Below are 20,156 nucleotides of genomic sequence, written 5' to 3'. Positions count from 1 at the left end.
TATCAGTCTCATCTGATAAAGTTAAATTAATAATCTCAATAGTTAATATTAGGGATTATATAATAAACGATGAAGGGTTTGAGTTCAAGCACTGGCTATCGTTATCCAACTGTGTTCACATAAATATGCACCAATAATCACAAGATTCGAATACTTTAAGTATAAAAGGGGTTTATTAAAAAGATATAAAAGTCAAAGTTGTTCCAAATGATTCTTCATTTAACACAATCCGCTATATCCAATACAGTCGCAGCACATTTAGCACAATTGATCACACTGCCATCCTTCTGATAGGGCTGTGTGTGTGTTCATGTGTGTGTGTGTGTGAGTGGGGGGAAGTGTATGTGTGTGTGAGAGAGAGAGGGAAAAAGGGGGGTCGATGACTCACGAAGTTTAAGAGGGCCGGCTTAACCCTGGGGGTTTGACTACAAAATTGGTGATGTAATATACACCAGGACTACAACTCAAAATGGCGGAGTCGCCTAAGGAATTTAGAGTCCGAATGGAGGGCGGGCCTCGATGTGTATTGCAATCAATGGTCGAAGGACCACGTAACTTAGAGTCAAGATGGTCAAAGATGGCCGACTTAAAACACACGTGGGACAAAGGTCGAGGGAGGACAAAGGGATTCTTTGTCTTAGCTTAGCTTAGCTTTAGCGCCGAATGGCGTCGAGGTGCGTTCAGGCCCTCCTTGATATCAGAATGACTATATGTAATGCGACTATGTGTGTGTGCGTGGGCGAGGATGTGTATGTCGGCGGATGTGAGAGAATACAATAGAGAGAAAGAGAGAAACATATAGTAACACAGATCGGAGATGATCTTAAAAACGCCGTCAGAGGCGATCACACAGTGAGGCCGGCAATCCAGCTACGTAAGAGGTGTCTTTTAACAGATGCACGTCTTCTGTGAGATCGGCCTGACGGAAACACGAATCAAACAGGAAGCGCCGGATCGTCACCGCGCGCTTTTCACAATAAGATCGACACGGCGGTCTTTCTATAAAAGTACAATCATATACAAAAACACGCTAATTATTAAACTAGACTCTGCCCAGACATATGTCTCTTACTTCGTGTTGCTTCGCGGGGTTTCGTGCACGACCGGAGTAGCGCGAATCCCGGAAGGAGGAAGTGGATGATGTCCTGGCCTCGGGCCGCTGATCGCGGAGCCGCTGGGGGCGACGGCGAGATTGCGCTGGGCCGAATCGGAGAGGATTCTTCTCGTTCTCCTTGGCAAGGTCTTTGCCCGTCTGCAGGAAGGAACAACCGTCGCCGGATTGTCCGTGGATAGCGGGGAAAGTGTCTCTGTTCTCGGCCAGCGAGTGAGGGGGGAGTTTCTGCCGCGCGCTATTCAGATTAAAAGCTTTAAGTAAAAATAGGAAAAATAAGCTTACGATGTACTAAAAAAGGATAAGTTAAGCTTAAACTGGATTAGAAAAAGTAGCTTTAAACTAAAAGTGAAACTACGAAAAGATAAGTTTAAAATAAACTTATGAAAAATCAAACAGCTGTTAAGTTTGTTTCCTTTGTGTCCTGTGAATCACTGAGAACTAAACTGGAGATGCTAGCTCTAATGTGAGTGGAACTGGAAAGAAATATTTTCGGTGTGTTTGCCCTTAAATAGCACCTTAGAGGTAACTCCCGCCTTCTAGCAGGGTTAAGGGTCTTAGGCCAATAGGAGGGTCAGAGTTCAAAATCTGAGGCGCGGCTAGAGACACAGCAGGGGTCATTGACAGTTCCAACTGTAGCCTGCTCCCCCCCCGTACTTTAGGCTGGAGTGGAATCTTCCACCAGTCCTCATTTTATGGTTCTCTGTGGCTGTAGGTCCCAACAATGTGTTTCCTGCTGAAAACAAACAAACATAGACGAGAACAACCTTAATAATATTTAAGCCATAATTGTTACTAAACATTTAAGAAATATCAATTTAAATGTATAATAAAACTATACAAATAAAATACATGCTAGTGGCCGTCCACTGCCTCTCACCCCCACATGACCCCTGAGGGGATTATAACAGATTAGCGACGGCATCAGTTGCATTAAAATGTCAATTTACAACAACAACACAAAAACATCACAACGACAACATGGACGATAATGTTGTTGTGGTGATGATCGTTTCCATTGAGACAAAAAGTTCCTCTCGTGTAAATTTTTACATTTTAAGGTGGAGACTTGTTTTGAGCTTCTTGAGGTTAAATCAGTTAAGTGGGAGTTTAAGGTCAGAATAAGACTCCGGGAAATAAAATGTGAGGTGTGTGTGTCTGTGTGTGTATATGTGTGTGTGTGTGTGTGTGTGTGTGTGTGTGTGTGTGTGTGTGTGTCTGTGTGTCTTACTCTGGTGCCAGCTCTCTACATGCAGTGTTTATAAGGACTTAATTGCTCGCCGGGGGTATTATTATAATCTGGAGCTCATTTGGCTCGACTGGCGTTGGTATGAAATGATTCTCTGGATCACAGTCACACAGCCTCATGCTTTCCATGCACTCATCTCTCCCATGTGCTCCTGGTTCACATCCTGATACACTCAATATAATTCATTTCTATATTTAACATTGTGTAGTGTTCATATTTAGATGTTAATAAAAATCTAAATTTTCAGTTTTCTGGCCGACACGTGAACAAACGGTGGAAAGTCATCGGCTCAGTTTTAATTTAGTCGGATCTGAATGTGAAACTTGATTAAATTAAAGCTTTTCTAATTATTTCTGTGTGTAATTATTTCCTGTGTTGTGTGGACTGTCGACAACACGTCTCTTTACGCTCTGAGTCTCGACAGAATCTCTGATTGAAGAGATTTGACCCCACGACCTCGCCAACAATGCTCGATTATCACGAGTGGATCAGCCAGAGCGACGGGAGATGATTAGTCGCTCCGCTCGTCCTTTACATCGGCCCCGAGACAAAAGCTACATTCGCCCGATCGTATGCAATTTACCTCCTTCCTGATTCCTCGCTCTTTCTCTCTCCGCCGGTTTGAAAGCGCCTCCTTAATTACTCCTGTGGAGTTTAGGAAATTACCGTAATAACAGTCGTTGGGCCCCATTGTCCCATTATTCACTAATCAGGAGCGTGGCTCGGTGGACGATCAGGATCCGAGGAGACTCGTCAGCCGAGCTTCTTCTGTGAAGGTTAAATCTCCACATCAACAAATTATAAAACCCAAGGACTCGCTTGATTCATTCATTAGTTTGTACATCAGCAGATTAATTAGAAACATAACGGGTTTCAGACCAGTTGTTGTTCCAGAACAAACAGGAAATGTGTTTTAGTGAAACTAACTAGTCTCAACTCAAAGGATGCTGTCTGTGTGTGTGTGTGTGTGTGTGTGTGTGTGTGTGTGTGTGTGTGTGTGTGTGTGTGTGTGTTTGACTATTGGTCCCTAGTTTCTTTTAGATCGTGAGAACTAACAAACAAAAAAACGTCAAAGCTTTGAATTGCTTGAAACTTTATAAGTGATAGAATAGAATAGAAAGTTACTTTATTGGAATTGCTAAATTAAGGAGCAATTCTGCAAATTAGTTATCAGTTAAAAATGAGAATAAGAAATCAACAGGTATAAATAAGGTTTACGTATGAAAATAAACGTGAATCAGTTGTTTGGGTGGAACTGATAAAGTTTTAAAAAACAGTTCTACTCATAAACTGTGAAAGCAGCTGAAGTAAAGTTTAGAGGAAAGTTGACGATGCCACGACTGTTAAATTAATTATTTTGTTTTTCATTGAATATTAAATCCTCTCCTAAATTCCTCAGCACAGTCAGATTTCAAAAACCTTTGGAAACCCACTGGAAAATATCAAACATACATTATATCATAAATGTGGAGAACCTGAAAACAAACATGAGGAATCTATGCAGTGGAAATGCTCTGAAACAGATGAACCACATTTGCATTGAAATAAATATTATTTTTGTTTCTGTTTATATCTTCATGCACAAAAATCTGCAGCAGCTTTATAGTTTTCTCACATTCAGAAGATTCTCAACCATCAAATGAAAACCTCCCAGAGCAGCAGGTCGATACGAGTGGAGACGTCAGCAGCAGCAGAGCAGAGGTCAAAACTTCATTAATGTCTGATTAATGTCTTCCAGCTGATTAATTCAATTGAGCCCTTTATTACACTGTGTGTATTAATAGGAGTGGGGGAGTCCCTCAGCAGGGGATGCTGTCTGCCATATGGGGGGGGGGGGGGGGGGGGTATGTCTGTCGGCTGGGAGGCTGCAGCCAGGAACCCATCGCAGCACTGGGAGGGGTCAGGGGTCACGATGGGAGATTCTGGAGGTTTGTCATGAACCGTCTCCGCAACCAAGTCCTGGCAGGATTCAAACCGCTCACCCTGAATCCACCAGGGAGCCCGAGCTGCTGGTCAGCGCAATGCATTCTGGGAAAATATTTCTGACATACAAGACAAACATTTGGATGTTTCTACTCCCCCAAAGAAGTCACCAGACAAACTGTGAAACTTCCCAGAGCTGGAAACGTTTATACATTTATATTGACCTGTTTTGTTTTTCATTTGAAGTCAATACTAAAAATTAACACTGATAAATTATTTCCCGATTTGTAATTCTGCAATAACAGTTTTAAGAGGCTTTAGCTTTCTGCACAGATTCTGTCTTTGACCCCAAAACCACCGTTTTGTTCTGTTTGTTGGTTTAATTGATTATTTGTTTGTTTGTTTGTTTGTTTTTGAAAACCTCTCAAACAGATTTTCCAGGAAAATTGCTCGAAGGACACATTTTGTCATCAGTTAGTTTTCAAATTAAATTTATTTCTCAGGGACTCATTAAATCTTGATTAAATTTGATGCAGCTTCTTTTTATTCAAAGTGACTCTCGGGCCTTGGTGGAAGTTTGAGTGAAGTTCTGGTTCCAATCCCAGACATGACAGCTCAATATCACCACCTCCTCCATGTTAGCAGATGTGACACACGACAAAACAATTAAAGTCCATGTTAGATACAGAAACAGGACGTTATGATTGACAGCCGAGACTGACTTCTGATTGGTCGAGGTCATGTGGGCTCCAAATGACACCAGTTAAAAATGGCCGCACCCGTATCCTGTGTATTTTGGCTTCATTTCTCAACAGTGGGAGGAAGTGAAGACCCTTTTTTAAATCCAGTATTTGGTCGAGTGCTCAGTGTGAAGCTCAGATGTCTACGAGCTGTCATGTCTAGAAGAGAGGGATTTTAATTTACAGTTTTAAGCCAAATATCAAGTTATTTTACACAAAAAAAGGGTTTATTATAAATATATCTTTTTACAGTCCAAACTTCAACTACATTTGTTGGCTTATAGAAGTTTCCTTTAACTCAAAAGATAAAAACGTGAGACTTGTGGAACCACAGTGTGAAAATTATTCCATTTCAACTCCAGGTCAGTAAAGTAAATTCTCAAAGGCTTCTTTTAATTAAGGACCTTTGTACATGTTCTTGGAGCCAATAAAAGTAAAAAGATGAAGAGTCAAAAAGACAAAATGACAAGAAAAGAACCTTTTTAAACAGAAATGTTGTGTTTGGTTCAAATGAAGGTCAAGTGAAACCATTTCAACACTTTCTCCTCGTTCCTCGAATTCCACGCCCGTGTGAAAGAAACAAACAAATCATCAAAGCATTTCTCAGGCATTTTTAACAAGCTCAGCTAAGATCTTGAAGCCGTCATCAAATATGCGTTTAAACCCGATAAATTCTTTAAAAAATTCTTCACATCGCAAATTTCTTCTTCAGAAAAAACTGCAGCAGCGACGTCAGGAATCAAAGAGATTCAAACGCGTGAGAGAATCGGATTCTTTAATCCTGTGGAATTTCTCCTTCTGTGAAACACTCGGCGCCAGCGTTTCTTCCTCTGGCCCGGTGACGCCAACCCCTGGCACGCACACACACACACACACACACACACACACACACACACACACACACACACACACACACATGTCTCATTCAGACACACTACAGCTGCTATAGTTGGCACACAGTGTCAGTTGTGTTTGCCCTGCGAGTTAACAGCAGCCACTCGACACACTGCCGTCATAGAAATATAAATACGAGCAGAGCATCTCAACACAAACTGCATCAAACGAGTTTATTACTGCATTCAACATAATATATATATATATATATATATATATATATATATAAATGTAAATACTGAGTGTAAAATAAACATTTAAAATGAATTGCTGGCCGACGCGGATGTTGTTGTTTCACGTCATAATCCGCGGCCTCGAGTCCAGGGTCGAATCAGCCAGGGTTTTTTTTGTGTGTGTGTGTGTGTGACATGTAGGTGCACGGCCTCCTCTAATTGAACGGCCTTCTGGGTAATTACTGTCTTTGTCTCCGAGCGGGAGACAGCGTCAAATGCATTCGAGGATCTGCTTCCTGTGTGATGAGCAGAACCATCCTGAACCCAGGTGAGCGGGTCGAGCTTTCGTTCCCTCACTCACTAACTCTCCTGTATTTACAGCCGGTTATATGGAGGTGAGGATGTGAATACATGCAGACAACGTTCACCGCATATTTATAGAGGCGCCGGGTCACGGGGATGGGGGGGGTGGGTGGGGGTTTGATCGGAGGTTGTTTTCTTTTTACGGCTCATTCACAACATTCACCTCCAAGGTTCACGAGCAGCAGGAGCTCAAGGGTCGAGGCAGCGTTCATCACTGTGCTGGTTGCAAATGAGATCAGGACGGTGGAAATGAAAACGGAGGAGAGGAAGTTAAGTTATTGTTTTTATTCCTCTGACCCCATACAACCAGTCGGAGGTGATTCTTTTTTTTTGGTGTAGTAATCATGCCAAAGATGCCTGATTGTTTTTACGTCTGGAGTCTGAACTTCAAAAGTGTTTTAATCCCGATTCTTTTGACTTCAAATGAAACCGACTGGATGTAAAAACTTTGCCCTTGTTGTCGTTTCACACAGTGAATTAAACATAGATATCAAATGTCTGATATTGTCTCTTTCTGTTTGGTCTCTTGTCCTCCACACGACACTGTCTCACAGTTTGACTAAGAATGAGGAGCTCAAACCTCCGTCAGGTTCCAACTGTCGCCGGATGAAACCACAGTTAAATCCATCAGCTTCCTCCCAGTCCCACGCTGGGAGATGACTTTGCAGTTTGTAAACTAAACTTGAAGCTTCCTCCTCCGACCGGGACGCCATCGATTCCTCACATCACCGTCATGGTGACAAATACGTCCTCGTATGAGACCAACGTCTGCTTTCATCTTCATGTTTCAGTTCAACCTCTCCATCACGTCCAGCCTGTGATGAATGGACCTGAGAGACATCGGGGGCAGAGATGAAAACCTGGGACGGACAGAGGAGACAGACGGCTGCTTCACTGCAGTCGGTTGCAGCTCAATCTCCGGAGGCAGAGACGAGAGACACGTCCTCAAAGATCCGTCCATCACACGGACACTTAGTCTTTTATATTTTATTCCATTTTATATTAATGTCTTTGAAAACCTGACATTATTAAATCAGTTCTTACACAAGAATGTTGCTACTTTGACAAAAAAAAGAATAAAGTCACAAGTTTGGTAAATACAGTAACACAACACTTCAGCTCAGTGATCTCACACAACATTCGTTGGCAGATGAAGTGAAGCCATTAGTGGACCTGACAAAAGGACGCGGTCCCATTAAGACACACTGGTTTGTTGTCCTGCAGACACGTCCAAAGCGTTTGCAGCTATTTCCAATGGCCACACTGGTGGGCGGTGTGAATATCATAGAGAGACGCGAGACACTTTCATATAGAGAAACTCTGAAGACGTTCTCACGCGAAGGTGCAGACCAGTGTGAGCGTCAGTGTGAGGCCAGGACACACTTCACAACGTTAGTGAGGCACTCGAGAGAAGTGGCTGGAGAGAAGCTGAGAGGTTCGAGCTGCAGAAGGTGGGTTTGAATGTGAGACTGGTCGCTGGTTGTTTTAGACTCTGGATGATCTAAGAGGCAGTTTGTGTCTAAAATGTTGAGAAGTTAGAAACTGGTGATATTATATATTATATTAGAAAAAGAAGTAGTTATGTTGTCCAAAAGTGTTTCCACCGTGTAAAGCCTTTGAACCTCATCTTGGCCTCAGGCTGGGGATTCTTCTCAGATCTTTGTCAACACTTGCATCACGTGTCCACACAACTCTGGAGTTTTCAAGCCCCTAAAACAGAGCACTTTGGAGAGGCGGTGGACTAGTAGCAGAAAAACTTGTTCTATGGGCAAAAAACTGTGAAGACATCAGACTGGAAGGTCTCTGGTTCGACTCCACGGAGGAACAACAACAACAAAAACAGACCTGGACGGCAACACTTGGATCTGTCCAAAATTACAAGAGGCTTCTCCCTACCCCATTGTCTAGTGCCCCTGAGCAAGGCATCTTACTCCCCCAACATCTGCTCCCCGTGCGCCGTACATGGATGCCCACTGCTCTGTGTGTCCTGCACCAGATGGGTTAAAAGCAGAGGACAAATTTCCCTCAATTGCATGAGTGTGTCTGTGCATGTGTTTGGGATAAATAAATGTATCTTGTAAATCTGCCAACATTTGAGTTTGAAAATTTCAGGTCTGCGTTTGAGTCTGGACGGAAACGATGGACCATTTGAAAACGAGGACACGGTCCTGATCGATGGAGACAGTCACGACTTGACCGTATGTAGCAGGTTCATCATTCTTCTTGTTGTCTGTTGCTCTTGCAGAATTTTCTGCTGTTTCAAGTGAAAATCGGTTGTTTGCTTCAATCACTTCATCTAGAATTTGCTAAATCCTCTTATGTTATTCTGTACAATTTCTCTACTTATATTTCAAATTATGTAAACGTCACTGTGCACAAACCTCCACGTGACCTTTACTTAATCAACAACCAGTTAGCATAACTTGGCACAAAGACTGGAAACAGAAAGAAGTCTGACTCTGTCCACTGGTGTTAAACACGAGTGTGTCGGTCCGAACATGTGACCCGGTCTGTGACACGCAGAGTGAAACAGAAGAATAAGAAATTCACCTTCCTAGCTGGAGCCATCAGGGATGTTTGTGCATGTGAGTGAATGTGAGGAGTGATAACCACCTGCCCTTCAATCCATTCCAGCCTTTCCTCTATGTCATTAAGAACGAGGCTCAAATACCCAAGGCCACTCAGACCGCTCTGTGATTGGTTGATAGTCTTCCCCCCCCCCCAGCGGTCCTTTCCAAGGCCACGGAGGTCGAGCTTGAAAGCTCTCGTTGGAAGCAACAACAACAAAAAAATAAAAAAGCTGGAATGATGAAAGAAGGACAACAGGGAGAAGCTCCAGATTGATGGTGTCCACTGAGCAGACACAGGAGAGGGATTGTGTCCTCGGGGAGAAAGAGACAAATGTTGAAAGAGTTGTTTGTTGCAGCGATTGAAAGAAGCTCGGAGTCGACAGAGCCTGCCACCGGTTAGTGGCTTTAAGCCCCGCCTCCTCTGTGTATTGATTTAAATTATGTGCAAACACAGGAATATGCACAAACACCGACACACACACACAGATACACACACGGGCGCCGCTCTCCCCGAGTTTGACATGTGTTTTTATTAAAGTAAGCAGCTGCTCGATAGCGCTAAGGAGTAATGGGGATCGACTCTGGCATAATTATACAAACCCCTGCATGAATTGGGTCCTAATGGAAGCGGAACACTTAACCCAGACTAAATGCAGAAGGGCAGATCAATGCTGAGGGGCTTCTTTTTTTTTTTCCTCACTTGAGCAGCAGCCAGCTGTCTCAGAAACAGGACATTTACATATGCAATGCATCTCCTTTAAGACCATCACGGCGAGGCAGGAGCCGCGGCGCCTCGGGACCGGTCACATGGTGAAGATGTGGAAATGAAGATGCATGTGAGAGAGAAGCTCCTGTGAGGGAGAAACATGCAAACACACACTCGCATGAGAAGAGACCATTTCTCTGGTAAAGACAATTGAAGTGACACATGATGAAGCCGGCAGCACAACAAGCGCTCTCGTGTTTAATGTGCGGGGGCGCGGCCAGAATCTGTGCCCCCCCCCCCCACCACCACCACACACACTCATCTTCAGCCAACAATCAATATCTTTAATCCCCGGCTTGACCCACATAACAGATCCTGTGCTCCAGCCAAGGTGGATTTGATTCAGCTTCAGTTTTCAGATACAGGTTCTGTTCAGTTTGGAGAGACTGAAGTACACGTTAAACAAAAAGAGAGAATAATCGTAATGTAAATAAATTATTTTAGAAACGTAAACGATCTCCGTCCTTCCCAATGTTTTAGCTCCGTATCAGGATTATTCTCCATCCATACAAACACTGACCATTCACGTGCTCTTAGCGTGTGCGTGCCGGTGTAAACAGGAAGCAGGAAACAGCGTCCGAGTCAGGTGAGTAAAAACGTTTTAAAACTAAAACGCTTCAGTGTGGATGAAGCCACAGTCGAACTTTGCACCTCAGAGTGAAAATGTCTCACACTTCTCTGTCGGTGGAGGTGATAGAAGTCAGTCACATTTTTTAGTTTAAGAAATACAAACACTCACACTTTCTGTTTGAGAAAATACAGGACACTTTTGTGTACTTATACTTCTACAAACTACTGCATTGTCACCTTTTAGTTACTTTGATTGTGCTCTTATAATAATAACAATACAAATATTTATATTCATTGCATTTTCAGCGTTGAGGTACTTTACAAGAAAAACGTCATTAGACCTGAACACAATATTAATAAAGGATATTAAAGCAAAAACTAAAATTGAGAAAGTAAAACAGAAAAACATGTTCTGGGAGTTTGTTGTAAATCTCTGCTGTGGAACTACAGCAAAACATCTTCACCATATATTTTGCAGTTTGTTTGAAACACAAGTTCAATTGGAAACTTGTTCCGATAAACAATCTGCAACACAAGATGGTGACAGGCCTCTGCTGGTGGAGATTATTAATCATACACGGTGTCGTTATAATCATTGGCCATTTTCTTACTTTAGCTTTTTCTAAATGTTTCCAACCTGTAATGTTATGTATTGCAAACATACAAAAAGCTGAGATGCAGTTGATCTGCGGCACTAGCAGCCGGTGCAGCTGTTTTTATACATTAACATTCTATTTACCAAATCAAGGATGCGGCTCACAAAGCGTCTTTGTCAGCACAGGAGCCACAGATCCAGTGTTACAGCCTCTGTCTTAAGGACACGGGAGCGGCCGCACTCTGCCTCTCTTTTGTCCGCCCCATTGACATGTAAATGTCCTCCTGCTATAAGGCATCAGCGCAGAGCAGCGGGAGAAAAAAACACACCAAATTGAAATGTCAATAGTAATTTTTGGCATGCAGGGGACATCTGAGAGTCAGGGGCCGCCTCCCCGGAGAAATGTAGAAAGGACGAGAGTGAGGGACGCACCGAGAATGTGGAGGGGAGGACGGCGTGCGTGAGAGATGGAGAATTGGCAAGAGATGGAAGATGTAATAGAGGGGGCAGATAAAGTGGAAGACAGTGTGATGGAGGGGAGGAAGAGGGGGGAGTAATGGCAGTCAGGAGGTGAGCTGTCAGAGGAGACGGAGGGCAGGGACGTCCAGGAGGGAGGAGAAGGAGAGGACAGAGAGAGAGATAGACTCATGGAGGAAGGATGGCCGAGGCCCGGTGCTCCTCAGGGGAATCTCTCCCCCTCCTCCTCCTCCTCCTCCTCCTCCTCCTCCTCCCCCCTCCTCCTCCTCCCCCCTCCTCCTCCTCCTCCACCTCCTCCTCCTCCACTGATGGACAGGCAGAAATACCACAGGAGCCACCTCCCGTAATGACTTGATGAATGAGCTTCTCCAACCGGCGCCCGCCACCCCCACGCCACCTTCACACCTCCTTCCTCCCCCCCCACACGCTCCCTCCATCCCCCATCACACGCCTGTGGACCGACAGGATCTGAATTCACACTGAAACATATTTACATGCGGCGCTGAAGAAGAGCTGCACCTGTAATTCTGCTTCAGTGTCGTTTACAGACGTGTCGGTGAAGCCACCACACACAAACCATCGAGCCGATATTTGTCGTGTGTATTTGAATGAATTCATTAAAGCTGAAAGTCGCTCAAGACAAAGTGTGTTAGCTTCTGTCTGGTCTGATTCCTCTTGTGACTCTGCAGCAATAACACACAGAGCTCCGTGCCGGGCAAAGTCATTAATAGTGGATTTTCTAATCAATGGCTCCGGCTCTGTCTTGTTTGTCGAATCAATGTTATGCTCTGATGCTGCTTTTACTTTACCTGACATGTCCTCTGTGTCCTCCCGTGTGTCCTACTGTCATTCTCCTCCTCAAGGCAAAGAGAGAGAGATTCTGACTTTCAAACAAAATAACAATCTCTGCGAAAAATGGATAGAAAATGTTCGGATAATGAAATAATTCTGGTTGATATTGAAAAGCTTGAATAGAGACGCCCTGTGACGACCTTCAGCCTTCACCCAGAGCAGCTTCACTTTCATGCCGGCAGTCGGGGAAGAAAATGATTATATTAAAAAATCAAAATGTTGAGTTGGAAAATATTCAGTTCACTGTTGGAGAAAAGGGGAAATGTGAAAATGTTGATATTGCACCATTAATGGAAATAGTCTTCATACAAACCTATTGCAAAATTTATATTTATAAAAATCTATCTATCTATCTATCTATCTATCTATCCATCCATCCATCCATCCATCCATCCATCCATCCCTCTCTCTCTCTCTCTCTCTCTCTCTCTCTCTCTCTCTCTCTATCTATCTATCTATCTATCTCTCTCTCTCTATCTATCTATCTATCTATCCATCCATCTCTATCTATCTATCTATCTATCTATCTGCTCTATCTATCTATCTATCTATCTATCTATCTATCTATCTATCTCTCAATCCATCTCTCTCTCTCTATCTATATATCCATCCATCTATCTATCTATCTATCTATCTATCTATCTATCTATCTATGTATCAATCTATCTCTCTCTCTCTATCTATATATCCATCCATCTATCTATCTATGTATCTCTCTCTCTCTATCTATCTATATATCTATCCATCTATCTATCCATCTGTCTGTCTAAATAAGTGAGTGTGTTTACTGTGCATATATATAAATGCAGTATTGGAGGATTATTGTAGGTTTTAGTGACAAAGCAGAACTTCATCCGTTTGCTATTTCAAGTTGTATGAATTTGTTTTGTAAAATGAAATCTATTTCTCTCTAGCTGTTCAGGGGAGAAGCAGAAATAGATTTTCAATATTACTTTTCTAGAAATAATAATCATGACCCGTTGCACTGGTTGAACAGCAGGTAGCTGCATGTATCTGGTTGCCCTCAGGCAAACACACACACACACACACACACACACACACACACACACACACACACACACACACACACACACACACACACACATACACACACAAGCCATGCTAGTGGTTCATTCCCAGCGGAGAGGGGTAGAAAGTCCACTGGACAGGACGACACACACATCACAGGAGAGTGGACGGCTTCCATGTGGAGCAGCTGGTGCTCAGCCAGGCTGGGAAAAGGCCGGAGATGAGTCTGAGAGGAAAAGAAGGGAGCAGGGAAAAGAGAGGGAGAGCCGACACTGGAGAGAAAACATGCAGCCGGGACGGAGGAGGCGCTTTAGAGAGAGGGAATTACAGAAATAGATATGAATGGAGAGGAGAGGAGCGGAGGGGAGGCAGGAGGAGGTAAAGAAAAGGTGAGTGTGTGTGTGTGTGTGTGTGTGTGTGTGTGTGTGTGTGTGTATGCATGCTGTTATCTCCTGGTAAAGCAGATGTGCTTTATCTGCCAGGAAACAGGAGACCGCTTCTACAAAAGCCTCTTTTCACAGGTGAAGCCCGAGTCTTTCCTTACAAGACTCTTACTGCCAGTTTGGCCCTTTTGAGAGTGAACTTGAAACTGAGATTACACACATACACACACACATAGACACAAACACACAGATGCACACACACAAACCTGGGAGGCTACATCCACACAGCTGCAAAGTTTTAGAGCCGCTCTAACAGAGAAGTTAGGAAACCCTAGTGGCCGTGTTTTGGTTTGAAAACTCCAGAGACGTGTTTGAGTCTTGACGAGCAGAACCTGAGATGTTTGGAGATGGTCACATGTGTTTTCAGGTGTGTTAGCATGGACGGAGATTAAAAGTGATACAAAGCCAAGATGCTTGTTGTGTTTTGGTTTGGATAACACCGTTTTAAAATGAAAACACAGGAAGCAAACCTCACTTCCTGTCCACCGGGGTTCTTCTCACTCTCTTGTGTTTCACTGCAGCTGAAAGCAGAGACTCTCTCAGTGATGCAACCCTGGATATTTGTCATTTTAAAGCGCGGGTCAAACGGCCTCTCTGGCTATTGATCGGATTGTCCTCCTCTATTACTCCTGTGTTATGTATTGCGCCCTTTATCAGAGCTGCGACAGCCACAAACACATTAAGCCTGAGCAGCTTCGATCCGCCATAAAGTGCCCCAGCGTGTCGGCTGGCGTGCCGCTCTGGGTGGAGACGAGGCACCGATCAAGGACGAGGCCGCGGTGCCATCGCCGCTCTGTTTTCTGGAGTTACGACCCAAAGTCACAGAGTCGTGGGCAGACTGAGAATGTGCAGCTGACTCCACAGAGACTCACCTCATCACACAAGGTCGCTCGCTCCTCTTCTCCAGAGGGACTGGAGAAGAGGAGCGAGCTGATGTGATGATAGAAACCTGCCGCAAAATGATCTCATGACTTGACTCTGCAGCACAAAGGGGGGTGCATGGAGGTGGCCGCAGGTTAAAGGTGACAAAACAACAGTTGCCCTGAGAACACAGAGGACTGAACAACTTTCACTGGAATGAATGGGGCGCCATCTTGGTGCAGGGCTGTTGGTTCTTTCTGCATCTGTAAAAGTGACCTGTTGTGATCGAGCTGCAGCGAATAAAGAGCTGCAGCTGGACTCAGTCTGCAGAAGAGCTGCTCACCTGTTTATTCAGACTTCAGTGAACCTCCAATCAGGGCGCAGAAGCCTGAACTGGAGAATCAGTTTTGGTTAACGTCTCTTATGTGGTTCAGTCCCAGCTGAGCACTGGTCGCCTGTTTATTCAAAGTTTTTTCCAATATCGAATGTACACGTGTCTAAATTGCACCAAATTAAACATTCCTAGCTTTTACTTAAACCTGAAAAGTTCAAAAGTAAGTTATTGTATTAGTCAAACTCGAGATAAGATAAGATAAGATGTGGTAAGACAAGATCAATCCCAAACAGGGGAAATTCAGAGGTAGACAAGAGAATGAAAAACAGAAATATATATTTTCTGTTGTAGAAATGTAATTGAGTAAAGTTCAGTGGCTCAGGACACGAGGATGTAAAGTGTAAAGATTTTAAATGAGGAGATGTTGAAACAGACGCAGAGATATTCCCTGACGCTGTGAACTCTCATGTGACGCACAGAAGAAAGATGAAGTGTCTTATATTTAAAATCATTGCGTTTAAAGCTGAGATGAAAAGCGTCGGCCGGGTTCTCTTTGCGTTGCCAAACCAGAGGCTCCATGTTTTTGTGGGCGAGCGAATCCCACGAAGACGGAAAACGTGCACTTGTGAAATCGTTGGTTTCCATGTGAGGAGTCTGAATAAATCACTGAGCTGCATCGAGCAGATGGCCACAGCCACAGAGTTCACACGAGCAGATTAAACACAACTTGAACGCCGTCCAGCGAAGACGGAGCCAAAGCTTCGCTCAGATCCCCGAGCTACGAAGTCCCTTTATCTCCCAGTGGGCGTCTAAACGCCTCGAGTTAAGCTCACCTCACACAGAGTCGACCGCCACACAGAATTTACCTTCTTGTTTTCTATTAAAGTAGTTGTGACAGTGAGCCGGCGCCGACAGCTTCATGTGGTGACACCTGGTTACCTGCTAACGTCATCACTTCACCCAGTAAGTTCCCGTCCTTCAGGTTTGAGCTGTTTATCAACACAGGGATTTAATGTATTTATTTAACCCTAGAACACTAACGTACTATTAGTTACACCATCACTAACGTCAGGTACATTTTACCTGATATAATATACCCGATAAAAATGATACATGGCAATTTGAAGTACTCTTCTTTTATTTTCCTCGATACAACATCTCATAAAACCCAAAAAAGGTATCACTGGGGGACCCTATAAAAAGGCTCTAAAAGGTGTGAAAGATCCGGGAGTTGTTAAGGAAAAATTCCCCCCCAAAAAAATAATAGAGCTGGGAACTTGTTTTTCGGTCCAGACGTTCCTAGGACATGTCTCCCTGCATCATTTACATCTTACATTATATTCAACAAATTCTAGGGTTCTAGGGTTAAACCCTGACTCCTCCATGTTAACAGACGGGACACGGGCCAACACATTGAACTTTTATTGCGGAGTCTCCATGTTTTTGATAAGTTTAGTTTCAATTAGTTATTTGATGTTATAAAAAATAGCTGTGGAACGTTTTGGCTTCGATTTAGTCTCAGAATCCACAAACGTATAAACCATCCCTTAGCATCTTTACCCCCCGTTAAACTGCCGTCGACACGTGAAGACCACACAAGTTAAAAGTTGTTGTTATTATTTACTTGTGTTTCTTTTTTTTTTCCAACTGGGACATTTCCCCAGCCTCTATCAGAAGATCAGAGAGAGGCTGGGGCCTGTGGAGCTGAAACCTTCATGCAGGGGGCGCCAGGGGACTGAAGTGTGCTCTTTATATGTATATCTTTATATTTCTTTATAGAATGAAACGATTACAGTCCTGCAAACATGTCTTTTCCTTCTTTTTTCTAGACAACTTTATTTATTGATGGTTATCGGGATTTCAACAAATAGATTCAAAGTCTTTCAGAAAAAACGAATCAACCCCACAAGTAATGGTAAAACATTTATGGGTAAATTCTCCTTTTTGAGAGGAGGATGACTGGAGGTGAATGGAAGTGAAAGAGAAGGAGAATCAATATTTGTGACCCTGTCGTCCCCGCTTGACCCCGGAGTCGTGTCTGAGTGGGTCCCAGTCTGAGTGTTTACTGTCCAGACGGCACTGGGCCTGTTACATAACACATGACCCCCAGTGACACGGCCCAGCTCTGCTGAGTCAGCTGTGGAAAGATGCCGCGGCTGCTGTGGAGCAAACGCTCGGCTCACGGCTGAGGAATCGAACGCCCGGGCCGCCCTCCGCCCCCGAGAGGAGCCCTCGATCACCCAAGTAACCTCTTGCATGAGTGCACTCAATCTGCCACTCACCAGAGAGCCACTGCAGACATGGGGCAGACAGGGGGCATTAGGAGGGATTATCACCCCCGCTGCCCTTTGTTGTTTGGACGTCCGCCTCTCTCTCTCTCTCTCTCTCTGGCTCCCCCCAGCACCCCCCTTCCCCTCTCAACTCCTCACCCGGCTGTCCGGCTCTGGCACTGCCACAGAAACCATGAAAACCTGCACTCTGATTAACACAATAGTCTGAATAAGACATTTTCACAACTTCTTATAAACTCAACCTGACATAATGTTGACGTGAGTCGTAAAAAGACGATTCTCTGTAACATGTAAACATAAAGATCAATTAAAATTCTATTAACAACTCATGTAAACATCATAATTAGAGTAATGTCTCTTTCACAATAAGAGACTTCGATTATATAGCTTTATATTTGTGTTTGTCGTCTTATCAGCGATTCAAACTGCTTCACAGTACAAGTCTTATTCCCACTGCACCCCCCCCCCCACCCACCACCCATCATTCACACACTGCCTGTGCAGCCATCAGGGTTCAGTGTCTTGCCCAAGGACACTTCAGCATGTGGGCCGGAGGAGCCGGGGATCGAACCACGACCTTGTGGTTAGTGGACGACCCGAGCTCCAGCTGCCCTCAGTGACTCAGTTCTGTCAGTACATGGTTTATATGATCACCTCCTTGTGGTGGGATTGTTTTCTCTCCACAGACATTTGATCTGACATGTTGTCCCGGTGGACCTCAGCTGTGACGTGTGTGAGGATCAGCCTCCCGTTAAACAGGATCCCATGATGCCTCTGGGATGAACCTCTGCTGACATGCTGCGGCCACTCGGAGTTAACCGCCACGGTCTCTGTCTGAGCCTCTGTTGCCCGTCGCTCTCTGACCCATCCTCTCCCGGTGTCTCCATCGTTTGATGCCGCTGCTCGACTCCGTCCCTGAACTCCGAGAGCGAGGCGACCACACCTCCCTCTCCTCCACCCTGAACTCTGACCGGCCTGGATCTCCCAGCCTCTTAAATCTTTCATTCCACACAGACATAACTGTCAATATTCACACTGATTTACTCCCGCGAGTGTCTGTAAGTGTCTTTTAAAACAGAGTCATTTCAAACGTCACACTCCCCCCAGCCCCCCCCCCCCCCCCCCCCCAGCCCCCGCCATGCCCTGTGATAGTATTACCATGCAGAGCAGTGAAGAGGTCAAGCGGGGTTTGAGTTTGTGACCCTCGCTGTTATAGGCGGCGGCGTTCAGGGGTCGACCTTTAACCCTGAATACCACCGGCCCTCTGGTTCAAATGCAGACCGTGACCCTGCCGTTGAACTCTAGGAGGAGGGGGGGGGGGGGGGTGACAGCGAGGAGAGTGACAGCGAGGGGAGTGACAGCGAGGGGCTGAGATAAGAGAGGAACAGACGAGAGTACACGCTTCATTTTTCTGGGTGTGGCTGGTTTTACCATATTAGTTTGATTATCCAGGGAAGGGGCTGTGGTTGTTGTGTTTAGTTTGTGTATTTCCAGGAGGACAGAGACTCTGAAGTGATGAAGAGTTGTGGCAGATGAAGGGCGGCCTCCTCTGTCGGGACATAGGTCCACCAAGTACCAACCAGCCGCCAGAGGAGAAATCATCTTAGCTGCGGTGGATTTATTATATAAAACTCCTGATTTAACAACTTAATTCTTTTATAAACTCTTATTCGTTTTTATTTTTTTACAAACCAAAGCTTATTCAGCAATGTGAGTGTCACTGGGAGTGAATCACTTGACCTGTGGGGGCAGCACTGAGCACAATGTGCAGAGACAAACGTTTTATCTCTGACATCTTCTGCTTTAAATATGTTTATTTACAAAGAAAAATTATTTTAGCTTCTATTGATTTTCCCCTTTAAGATCAGATAAGAACAGATAAACCTCAGTGACTCATCTCACGGAATCTAACCTGCATCGTTTAGGTTCAGCAAAGTTTTAAGGATTTCTCTGACGTTCAATCTTCCACCTTCTTCTCCTTCTCTATTACCTGAATCACACGATGTCCTCCTCCTCCTCCTCCTCCTCCTCTTCCTCCTCCTCCTCCTCCTCCTCCTCCTCCTCCTCCTCTGTTGTTTAAAGAAGGAACCCTCAGAGGATCCACCAGTCGGAGTCCCAGCGGCAGCCACACACTTTATTACCATAATTAACTTCCTGAGCTCAGGTCGTCTCACTTTCATATCTGCAAGCACCTCAGGAGAGTCGGAGCAAAGCATGCTGGGAAGGCAGCAGGTTGCTCAGCACATTACTCAGTGATTCATTCTGGTTCTGATGCGGCGGCCTGGTGTCGTGTTCAGGATGAGTTTCTCCACTGATCCGTCCGTCGGGACCTTTGTCTTCCTGAAGCTGCAATACTCAATATTTTTCATTTTAAAGTTGAATCAAATCACGACTTCTCTCAACGGCCTCATTTCCAGCTGCAGCCGAGAGAAAACTCAGATAAAAATCCACCTTACTTCCAAACGTGTTTCTCTGTGTTGGCTCTGGACAAACTGCTGATTCAGCTGTTGTCGTGTCTCAGCTTATTTCTCCCCTGGTTCCCAACTCGGGTCTGATGGCAAAGGTAAAGTGGACGGACCACTTTGTTTTAATGAGGCAGATCTGAAGACGACTCTCACAGGCAGCAGCTGTATGTGCCTGTTGGTTAAAAGTTGATTTACGTTGATTGTTGTTTTTGGTGAAGATTTGTTTTAACTGTAATATTGAAATTAGATTAAAGGGACAATCATTGCTTTGTTTATTTCAACAATCAGAATCAGAATCAGAATCAGAAAGTATTTATTGCCAAGTAGGTTTACACCTTCAAGGAATTTGCTCTGGTTATTGGTGCATACAAGGAACATAGAAACATAAAAACACAATAAATACAACACACATAAGAAAAGCAATATAAAGAAACAATATATATTTACTCA

This window comes from Pleuronectes platessa, chromosome 1, assembly GCF_947347685.1.
Source record: "Pleuronectes platessa chromosome 1, fPlePla1.1, whole genome shotgun sequence".
In the NCBI taxonomy this organism is placed as follows: Eukaryota; Metazoa; Chordata; class Actinopteri; order Pleuronectiformes; family Pleuronectidae; genus Pleuronectes; species Pleuronectes platessa.
The sequence above is the reverse complement of the archived record's forward strand: the minus strand, read 5'-3'. Positions refer to the sequence as shown.